The sequence below is a fragment of the Mercenaria mercenaria genome, chromosome 12, assembly GCF_021730395.1.
Source record: "Mercenaria mercenaria strain notata chromosome 12, MADL_Memer_1, whole genome shotgun sequence".
NCBI lineage: Eukaryota > Metazoa > Mollusca > Bivalvia > Venerida > Veneridae > Mercenaria > Mercenaria mercenaria.
In genome coordinates this window covers 48453325-48464872 of record NC_069372.1, presented here as the reverse complement: position 1 = coordinate 48464872, position 11548 = coordinate 48453325, and the positions used below count along the sequence as shown (strand labels likewise).

General features: G+C 33.7%; 1 protein-coding gene across 2 annotated transcripts in view; it reads left to right on the top strand.

The window, feature by feature from the left end:
• The first annotated feature begins 765 nt into the window (after positions 1–765).
• LOC123534174 (uncharacterized) overlaps positions 766–11548 on the top strand; it is a 134326-nt gene continuing 123543 nt past the window's right edge. For both annotated transcript variants that reach the window (XM_053519966.1, XM_053519965.1), the window contains exon 1: positions 766–946. The gene's annotated coding sequence lies outside the window, so the exon portion shown is untranslated. The remainder of the gene's footprint in view (positions 947–11548) is intronic.

The window sequence follows — 11548 nt, the reverse complement described above, 5'->3', positions numbered from 1 at the left end:
GTTTGGTAATTTACTGAGATAGTAGGAGAGTTCAAGCGTATAGCATTATTAGCGAAGTACATCCAAGGCATCGGGGATATACCTATATGGTAGTTGAATGCTACATGTGATAGCATATAGGCGCTGAGCATCGAGGAGTCGGGGCAATTATACATAGATGCAACTTCAATTTAGAGGACAGAGGCCAAGCATCTATGCGATAGAACTCGTGTGTTGTTGATTCAAAGACATTGTCTGACGGGAACTTCAACAAAAAGACCAGTCAAGTGTAGAGTTTCCAGCCTATAGGAGTTTGAGCTAATTATTATTAACTGAAGATTGTTAGTTTGAAACATTAAGTGATTTGCCTGATACCTGAATTATTTAGCTCCTAACTGAAATCATTTACGAATCATTGATACACGAATTATTTATGCAAGGTAGCCAGAGGAAAATTTTATATACGAGATATTTGGTCTCATCAGCTATACGTTTAAACAAAGGGCATTTTACATCGTTTGTCAGCTAGTCTAAGACATAGACACCTTAGCGAGTTGACCCATTTATAGTTCAAGATACTTCCCTGGGTCATAAAACGCGTATCCTGACATAATGGTAATCTCAAAAAACTAGCAAAATAGGTAGAGCAATTTAATTGTTTAAATCCTTAATCTTTAAGTTACCAACCGCTAAAATTCAACGCTATGTTGGTTACAATGTTAGGTAGATGGCCACTAAATAAAAAGTCAGGTTGCCGAATATACTACATATCTTGCACAATAATGCAGTGGACCATCGCGAAACCCCGCCCCGCCAGGCAATTGAAATGCACACTAGATTAAGGTATATTTTAGTCATGTTGATCATTGGTCATTGTCAGTGGTGATGTGTGTTAGATGTAGGATGTTATTGAGACAATTACAATGCATGGAATAATCGTACAGTGCAAAAGCTGAACAAAGATCAAGTAAGTCACGTTTATGAGGAAGTCTAGAATAGTCAATCAAAGATATATTTTAGCAATTATTTGTGTCTTGATTGGTGAATAACAGAACAGAAAGATTGTTATAGTATAAACGATTGTCAGTACATAGATCATTCGTAGAAATGGTAAATTTAACTCGAAGTTATGGTAATAAAAATAATAAATAACATAATAAGAAATGATTTGATAGAAAACATTAAAGCCATATTTATGGTGTAGACATGAAATTAAATCAAATGCATACTCAAGGATGGATGATACCACAGTATGATTACTATATAGTACTACCTGTTTTTTGGGGGGTTTTTTTGACATTCTTTTGTTTTATGATCTAAGATCGTTCCCAAATCCCAGGTATGCCTAACAAAAACGTTCCTAGAAAAATCAGGTATATCTAACGGTACGTTGCGTAATGAATAGAATTTACGTTACTAAAATACTAGGTATAATATATATATAATAGACATAGGGTGGTTATAAGAAAATTTTCTGTACAATGAATAACCGTAGGAAGGGTGTCTGTACAATGAATAATCGTAGGAAGGGTTAATTAAATTCAAAAACCAAAATTGCCATAAATTTGGAATGGCAGTTACATGATTTTCATGGTATAATCGTAGAAAGGGTAATTCCAGCTCAAAATAGTAATAAAGATCATTTAGTCACGTTCATACGGTGGTATGTTTAGGACATGCATTTATTTTTTTAAGATTAAATTATCTCGTGCGCACAACATCTTATCTCGAGCGCACGACATCTTATCTTGAGCGATCAACATCTTATCTCGTGCGCACGACATCTTATCTTGAGCGATCAACATCTTATCTCGTGCACACGACATACACGGTATCACTTATTTAATTGCTTGCAGGCCAATAAAAACTATTGCCCAATAGTATACACTAATTGAATGACTAGACCGCGGGTAAGTAGTAAAAACTACTGAGGCCCGATATGGTGCACTGCATGTATACCGGTTAATAGTTAAAACTATTGCCCGGGATCGGATTAATGACATGACCAAAAGTTCTGACTATTTACCGGCAAACCATTCAGTAGTGTTACATTACACGACATCAGCAATTAATTTTCAAAGTTTCATTTTATATAGTATTTTTTACCTATTAGCCCAGTGAATATGTGATGAAGTATAGACAGGCATTATAGAAAAAAACTATGGCTCGGTGATATATAAATAATGTAAGAAACAAGCTAACGATTTGTAATAAATGCGTTTTCTACATGTTTCTAGAAATTCTGTGGGAACTTACTGTATAGTCAATAATATATATACATTAAAACTCATATACAACTGGATTTTTAAAGAGCATTCATTTTTTCACAAGAATACCTCCACCTTGGATGTTGATGGTAATGCTGGAGCTGATTATTTCAATGCTGGCTAAATCTGGTTTCAGTTACCCGTAGCCACTATGACTATGGCGCGTGAGTCAGACTGCTCTGTTATCGGTTTCACAGTAACAACAGTAATTACCACTTTACTTGTTGCCATTTCACTGACTTTTAAAAGGGGCATCCCGTGCCAGGTGGTTAAAGTCGCTGAATTTGAATCACTTGCCCCTCACTGGTGTAGATTCGAGCCTCACTCGGGCCGTTGAATTCTTCATGCGAGAAAGCCATCATGTTGCCTTACGTGAAGTCGGTGGAAAAATGCACGGATGGAGCACCTGGGGTATTCCTCCACCATCATAGCTGGAAAGTGGCTATATGACCTATAGTTATGTCAGTGTGACGTTAAACCCAACTTAAAGGCTTTTAAAAAGTAGGAACGCGAGGATGTTTTTAATTCTCTTACTGTACACGTACCGGAAACCAAGGTCTGTGCAGAGCACTTGTTTTGGATGGCTTGCATCAAAGCCAAGGTCACTCTTAGGGATCAAAGTTCATATGACTTTGTTACGTGATTATATTGATCTGCATTGTGGTTCTCTTATATTTATTCGACAGATCATTGTTTGCTTACTTACAATATTTTTTCATTACTTCCTTTTATGTTACTATAAACAGCTAACTTTGGTTTTTTTATTATTTGTCTTAGGGAAAACAGAGAACACTTTTCTTTGGTACAACATGGATTGTACCTCCAATTTTAGGTGTATTTTTACATGTACCTGGTAAGGTTTTTTCTGGACTTTTTGAGGAATTTCTTCTCATTTGTTGTTACTCTCCTTTGGGTTTCAACAGTTAAGTTGTTTAAAATTTGTCCCCTTCCTCCGATATAATTGTGGGCGTATATTGCCGCACTTGGCGGAGATCTTGTCTTTTGCATACCATATACATGTACTTGCAATGATAGAGGAAATAGAATAAATAACTACTTTTTATTGAATAAATTTATGAATTTACGTATTCATTCACTCATTGTTTTCTCCTTTTATTATTTTGATTGATTCGTCCTCAGACAATTGTCGGACATCCACAGGTGCCTTATTACGGCCCTCTACGCGTAATCATGGCGATTACGGTGAAAAGTACAGTATGTAACCGTTATAATTTTGGGGTTACGGAAGCCACTGGGATAAAACCTGCAGAATCCAAGGAACAAGTCTGTCATGTAACTGCATAAATGTGACTTTATTTTATTCAAAACAACAAGAATACAAAGTATAACAGTATTCAGTGAACTAGTATATGAAAAATATGAATGCTAAATGAAAGGTATTTATTTGTCATAAATTACCAATAAACATGGGGCAAACATATAAAATGCTGAATATATTATGAGCAAACAAGAAGTATGATAGTTATAAAATATAGATATCCTGTCTAATAATAAACAATCTATCATTACAATATTCTTTAAAAATGATTAGTAAGAAATTCATTACACTTAAACGAACTACCTTTCTTTTCGTGCAGATTACCCTAATATAACTTCAATTATAAATAAATGAATATTCAAAATACAGTGTCTGGAAAGAAATGACTGAATGTATGTGAATAAGAAATTATAGTCACAAAATACACGTAATACTTTTCTTTATAGCAACTGAACACTTCATTTACCGAATTATGAATAAGAATTATCATTACATTACAACGAATCATTCAAATACCTAACAATACTTAACCGCAATATACAAGATACTAAAGTATATAAAATGATAATAATTTTCTAAATAAATATAACAAAATATCTTACCTGCAGAATCCAAGGAACAAGTCTGTCATGTAACTGCATAAATGTGACTTATCTTTCAGTTCTGGGATTCTGCTTATATAGGCAAGATGCTGATGGGCAGATGTTGTTGTTTTAATAATGTATTTCTAGGTGGCAATAGAAATCTATAGTTGGACAGTGGAAGTTATGTCACCATTAGTACAATTTTGTGTAATCGTATCATTGTTACAAACAGTTTGATAAATTCTATTATCTATTTATAAGAGAAAATGTACAGTGTCAATAAATGTCAGCTAGAACAATCAACAATAGTTAAGTTATCTCTTGTTATTAGAAAAATTAACCTCACTATTGTAACCTGTCCAGGCAACATCTGCTATATTGATATTTATTAGTGTCCACTTATCAACAACAAAAACTGTTACTACAAGTAGTGTGATGACATGAAGAGTAGCGTAAACAGCTACTTATGGGATTACGATGATGTGCTCCTCAGGCCCGAAATAAAGGAAGTTAGCTAAGCTACTACTATCAAAACGTGAAAAAAATGGCAGCAATTGCGAACCTCTACGTGGAAGCATTTTCTGGAAAGTTTATATCCTGAAAGATATGTTCAGTGTCACATCAAGATGTAGTGAAAACCGGTAACGTGTTGAAACTAAAAGAAAACAAAACAAAAAGATAAAAATAAAAATAGAAGCATAATACTAAATTGTGCATGTGCAACCACTGCAAGGATGTATAGAAGTTGTCTTCCTCATAGAAAATACATGTATTATTGATAAAACTTGCAAAGCAACAGGCTTATAAATAAGCTTATATATATATATATACTTTTTTTTTATTTTTATCAAGGGCACATACTTGTATCTCGGATATAACACATGAACAGAATCAGTTTTAAAAAGATTGATAGGAAATACGTTAATTTACAACTAAGAAGTTTATCTATACATTTAAATCGAAACATGACAATAAAGTGACAGTATTTTTACACAGTCATTCATTGTAAAACAAACGCGCTTTTCCAGTTTTAATTACTCTCTACATAGAAAACTATATAATTAACCGGTCAAAACATGTTTCCTCTTTGACCTTTTGTAGAGTCATTTGATCAAACATTGTTTTCACTCAGATACTTGGGCTAGGTGTCCATTAAGTTTTAGATAGACATGCAGCACAATGTGTGATTTAATGCATATATTGCAGGGATGGTAAGAATATTTTACAGTTATGATATTTTCCGTATTCAAAAAACCGTTTTGAATTAACGAAATGTGTTTTCTTCTGTTTTAATTTCACAGAAAGACATGTTAATCTTATGCTGTGAGCCGGTTGCCCCAACCGTAACTCCAAATTGCGATAATAGTATTTATATAAGAGCGGGGAGGTAGGGAGAATCTGAGATTATGACCAGCAATAAGGGGTTTATTAATAAAACCCAGCCCGGCCGGGCACAAACAACGGGCATAACCAATTCCGATTATACGGAAACCACCGGAAACTTACGGACGGAAAGCTAATATAATTACGAATGGTTATACCGTCATCTTAGTCAATGCAAATGTGTAATTTACTTCATCATTACAGAACTACAAGAAAAGTATTTAATATTGATGAAACGTATGTTCAATGAGGTATATCACTTGACATAAGCAAATACCTAAAATAACGAGATAGTTTAGGTGTTTCAATTAAACTCAATGGAGCTCTGCAATCGACATGTCATTTTGTGTAACGGGCAGACATGAAATAGCACATGGCTGGACATTTTCAACAGAACTTGACAGCTAGTTAATGTTACGTCATTATGAACTACTTTCACAACTACTCTGCCAAACTGGCGAGGGGGAAAAGAAAATATAAATAAGAACTGTCCTGTAATTTTCAAGCAGGTGAAAATCGTTGATCTTAATAAATGCCAGTTAAATTAGAAATTTTGGCTATTGGTCTACAAGAGAACGTGACTATAAAGCTATGAATATAAAAATAAACAAATGACTTTAACTTCTAAATATATATGTGACAGAATGTAACTTGATATCGACACGATATCATTAATATCGTAATTATATTAGTTTCTGGTGGTTTCCGTAAAATCGAAATCGAAGCTATTTCCGTGGTTTGGGCCGGGCCGGGTTTTATTAATACAACCGTAACCGCAAAAAGCCTTTTTACCCCTGCTTTCCGAGTAAATACTGACATCTTATTAATGTTTCTACTAGATAAATTAAATGCACCAAATGGAATAAAAAATGAAAACAAACAATTCGGTTATGTCCACGACCTGTCATTCAATTACAAATCGATGAATTTCTTAAAGAAATATTTAAGTTAAATAATAGTCTACATAATGATTGACATTAAGACCATTTTCTCATATTTCTGTAAATATTATGCCAGGATTTGACGAATATGCGTGTAATTGCTTTGTGTGAATTAAAACCTGCGCTAAGTTAAGTGGCAGGGGCCTGTTTCCTATTATGGTCTAATACGATTTTGTTTACTACAACAGGTAGATGTACCGTAAAGGCATTTATATTCAAATGGTTATTAAAAATAATTTTAGAATGAAGGAGCGCGTACGAGTAATTACTGTGTAAAATAAACTAATGATTGAAGCTCCATGTAGATGGCCGGGTCTAAAATCTTACCTGAGATACCGGAACTCAGATAAAATGGAAATAGTCATCCATCCATCCAGAGCTCAAAATGTGGAAATAGTGCATGGTTACAAATATGGTCGCACGCTTTATAAATATACATATGTTTTAGGCCAGATATTTGCAGATAATAAGGTACAGGTCGCACAAGGAGTGTATTCTGGACCATTTTTGTCTCAAAATTTATAGTCATGAAACTGGTGTTTCACTCTTTTTATCATAGAAACAACAGAATCCGTTCGGCAGGCTAAAAATGTCAATTGTTGAAGCGCAACAACAAAATTTATTTCTTTATACGGTACGATAAACAATTGTTGCGCTATAGCATAAAACGGAAAAAAATATATTTAGTCTCTATCTTGGAATACTTATTGGTTTTTAGATTTGTATAAGAATTGAGAAAATACGCTGGAAATATGCTCCGGATATTCGGCGACGTAATGGGTGAAAAATTATTCCGAGAAATATGGAGTGCCCATTTCTAGATGCAATACAAATATTTTGTTACATTCACAAAAGTATATATATTATTTCTATAAGAATGGTACAAATTCCTGTTTATAGAAACTTTTAAACGCAATGGCATACATGAAACTGGTGTCACAAATGACGTCGCAGGCCCTATATGATATTTATTTGGACGTCAGCATTATATTAGAAAAATATTGACGCTTCAGATTTCATTGGAACTCATAATAATTTATAGATAAGTATCAAGTAATAGTATTTTATGGCTCATCCGTCAGTAAATTTATATTAATGCAGTTCAAAAAATCTTAGAAAAGAAGTATTTTAGCTTTAAAATGACCACAGTCATTCAAAATTGGAAAAAAGTCCCATCATTTAAGCTGGATATTTTCCAATTTTAAAAGCTGGAAAAAAAATCAAACTTTTAAAGCTGGAAAAATTTCCAACTTTAAAAGCTGGAAAAAATTCCAACTCCTAAAATTGAAAAAAAAAATCTAATTGGATTTAGATTTTTTTTAAACCATTTTAAACTGACTAAAAACATCGTTATTCGCTATTTATGTTTAAGGGTGTTCATTGATCCTGTTTATATGTGTGTACAATAAATCTGATTTTTCTTTCTGAAATTGTCCATTCGGATTTTTTTCCAGCTTTGTGACAGGAAAGGCCGTACCGGCGACAGTAACCATCAAAACAAATCAACACCCTTTACAATATTTACAAATTTATTTACATAAGATGATTATTAACAATGAATAGATATGAAAAGAAAAAAAAACTGATTATAAGAAAGAAAAAAAAAGAAAGTTCAGTATCTCTAGATACAAAAGTTCTTAAATTCCATTCTAATCTGACGTGACACAGTTCTTTAATTCAATTGTGAACTTTAAGTAGCACAAACAATATATAACAACATATCTTCTAGTCCCTTTAAACCGTGAATACGTTGATTCCGTATTGGCTCCCTATGGTGGTAGGTGACTGCATCCCTGAGCCGACTTCAGAGGATAACAAAAATCAGCGTCTTTGCGGTTTACGGCACAACCATGGGACGTAAGCTCTGCGCTGGGAATATCACATCCAGGCGAGTGAAGACAAGTGAACCTCGGGCATTGTACTTCCGGGTTATGACATCACCAGGTAAAATCGTCTGGCGGAAGAAGCTAAAATATATAACATATGGTAAGCACCATAGCAAAACAAATAAGTCAGGGCATAAAACTGCTCCTTTGGGTACACAATACCTCCGTAGGCTCCCATAAATAATACGTGCTACTTATACAAAACATATGTGCTACTAAGTTCAAACGTCACATGATTAAAATACGTCACTTATTACTTCCATTATTACAAAGATTACTTACTTAAAAGACTAAAGTTAAAGTATGAAAAAGATATGAAAAGTATATGATGAAACATTATAGTAATGGAAATGATAAACTGCAGCCATTATTTACAACTACAAATTAACAAAATTCAATATAAATCAAACGTTATATCATATTTGGCATCCATATAATATCTAATGCCGTACACTACAACGGACATTAATTAGATGTGCTATAGACTGGCACACAATTACAAATTACAATAATATATTACATGGTACTAGACTTGCCATATAGATTTATACATAACAATACAATGCAGTAATGGCGTTCCATAATAACGAAATGTTTGACATAAGTTTTTGAAACAAAGTACTTTATAAATATCATGTTACAAATTTCAGTATAAATTTAACATCTTATATAAATGAAACATTTTAGATTCCTCTTTCGAAATAATTTACAAAAGTCTGAAAAATTTAATAAATCATCCTGACATACCGAAACTAGCTAAAATCATATGCCGAAAAGTAAATGTTACAGAATTCTGTAGAATGAACAAAAATTTACCAAATAAAAATTGTAATGCAAAAATCATACAAAAATCTAACAAATAAATTTCTTACCTCGATCGAGCATAAATTTCTAGCAAGAAAATAATTCAGACATAGATTCGTCTATAAAGTCGTAAGGTGGTGTGCGCAAGGCATATCTAGTTCAGTCTATTTAAAGGATAATGTCCCGCCAAATACTAAATTTCATGGGATTCACGGCTAAGCCGTGGACTCCGACTATTGTCATTTTCACGGGATTCACGATATAGCCGGGGAATCTAACTACTTTGGCGCGAATTTAAATTGACAATTTGAGGCCCATTATAGTGGTTTTGGGGATAAAAACATAAATTACTGAAGTTTATAAAATATCAACTTTCTTATTACTGAACAGAATTTAATGAAATTTACATGGAAATTTAAGTTATGAAAAACAGAAAAACATGAGAGGTATTTCATGCGTGAAATCTGACATTTACCTCAATAACTCAAAAATTTACAAAAAGATGATGCAATACCTGCATTTACAATACATATAAAATAAGGCCCGTATGTCAATTTGTGACAAGCTTTTTAAATGGGATTTTTTTTTATTTACCATAGTATGGATCTCAAACCCAGACAATAAGACAGTAAAACTCAAAAGTAACACAAATATGCCTTTAAATTTGTTATAAAAATTTATAGTTTTCTGCCCGGAAAAAAACTCCAGCCCGCTAAAATATTGGAAAAATGTCCGATTGGATTTTCAAAAATTCCAATCGGACGCCATATATCCGATTGGAAATTGGAAAAATCCAATTGGACAATTTTTTTAATCAACTTTTTTTGTACATAACAAAATAAAAAAATAATGCAAAACTATATCATTTATTGCTCTTTGGCCCTTAAATTACCATCCAAGCTAAAACAAGTTTCTAAGTCACTTAGAAATGGTAATGAAGTTTGCCAAAATCCTAGTTTTGCAAAGATATCCTGGTGGCTGTTAACTGAAGAACAATTTGACCTAGAACCTTCAAATTCATAGGATGGTAGGGCTTATAGAGTAGACGACCCCTATTATTTTATGGGTCACTTCATCAAAGGTCAAGGTCACAGGGGCCTGAACATGGAAAACCATTTCCGATCATAACTTGAAAACCACTTTACCCAGAATGTTGAAACTTAATAGGATGATTGGAATGCAGAGTAGATGGCCCTTACTGATTACTCGATCAAAGGTCAAGGTAACAGGGGCCTGAACATGGAAAACAATTTCCGATCAATAAATCGAGAACCACTTAACTCAAAATGTTGAAACTTCGTAAGATAATTGGACATGCAGAGTAGATTACCCCTGTTGATTATGGGATCACTCTATTTAGTTCAAGGTCACAGTGGCCTGAACATGGAAAACCATTTCTGGTCAGTACCTTGAGAACCACTTGACCAAGACTGTTACAAGTTCATAGGATTATTGGACATGCAGAGTAGATGACCCTATTGATTTTGGGGCCACTCTATTAAAGGTCAAGTCGCGGTGGACAGAAAATTGAAATCCATTTCCGGTCAATAACTTGAGAACCATTTGACCTAGAACCTTCAAACATTATAAATTGATTGGACTTAAAGTGTAGATGATCCTTATTGTTTTTTTGGGTCACTTGAGCTAAGATGAAGGTCACAGGGGCCTGAGCATAGAAAGCACTTTCCAATCAATAACTTGAGAACCACTTGACCAAGAATGTTGAAACTTATTGGATGATTGGAAAAGCGGAGTAGATGACTCTTACTGATTACTCGATCAAAGATCAAGGTCACAGGGGCTTGAACATGGAAAACTGTTTCCAATTCACAACTTGAGAACCATTTGGTTAAGAATGCTGAAACTTAGTCGGATGGTTGGACATGCCAAGTAGATGATCCCTATCGCAGCCAACCATCAGTGTCCTTTTTACTTTCGCTCCTGTCCCCTAAAAACGTCTTACCTATACGGCTGTGCATTGGGAGAGACATACGCTTTCCTACAAAAGCATCTTCTAGTTTGAGTTTTAGTTTTCATAAAAGTGATAGCTGTCCACGAAATAAACAAACTTAATAAAGAGACGTTGCTATTTTTATCTATTTCAAAGAAATGCATTGAGATTATAATCTCTTTTCCATGAAAAGATCCACTGATTTTTTTTGGTACAGTTGTCGGTCTATATATGAAGAGGACAGAATTTTATATAAAATATATTTATCCTTGAAAACTTGATAAAGTACTTTCTAATTTAAGATTTCATCCGGGTGACAATCGTGATACAAACTGAACCCGAATAAATTCATGCTACAGTTTGCACGTAGGCTGCAACCCGATAATTGCAGTAACATTATATTTTGGTAAACAAGAAAGAAAAGAAAGAATCAAGTGTAAAGTATGTTAATTTTGCAAGGTTGAGTAACACTAA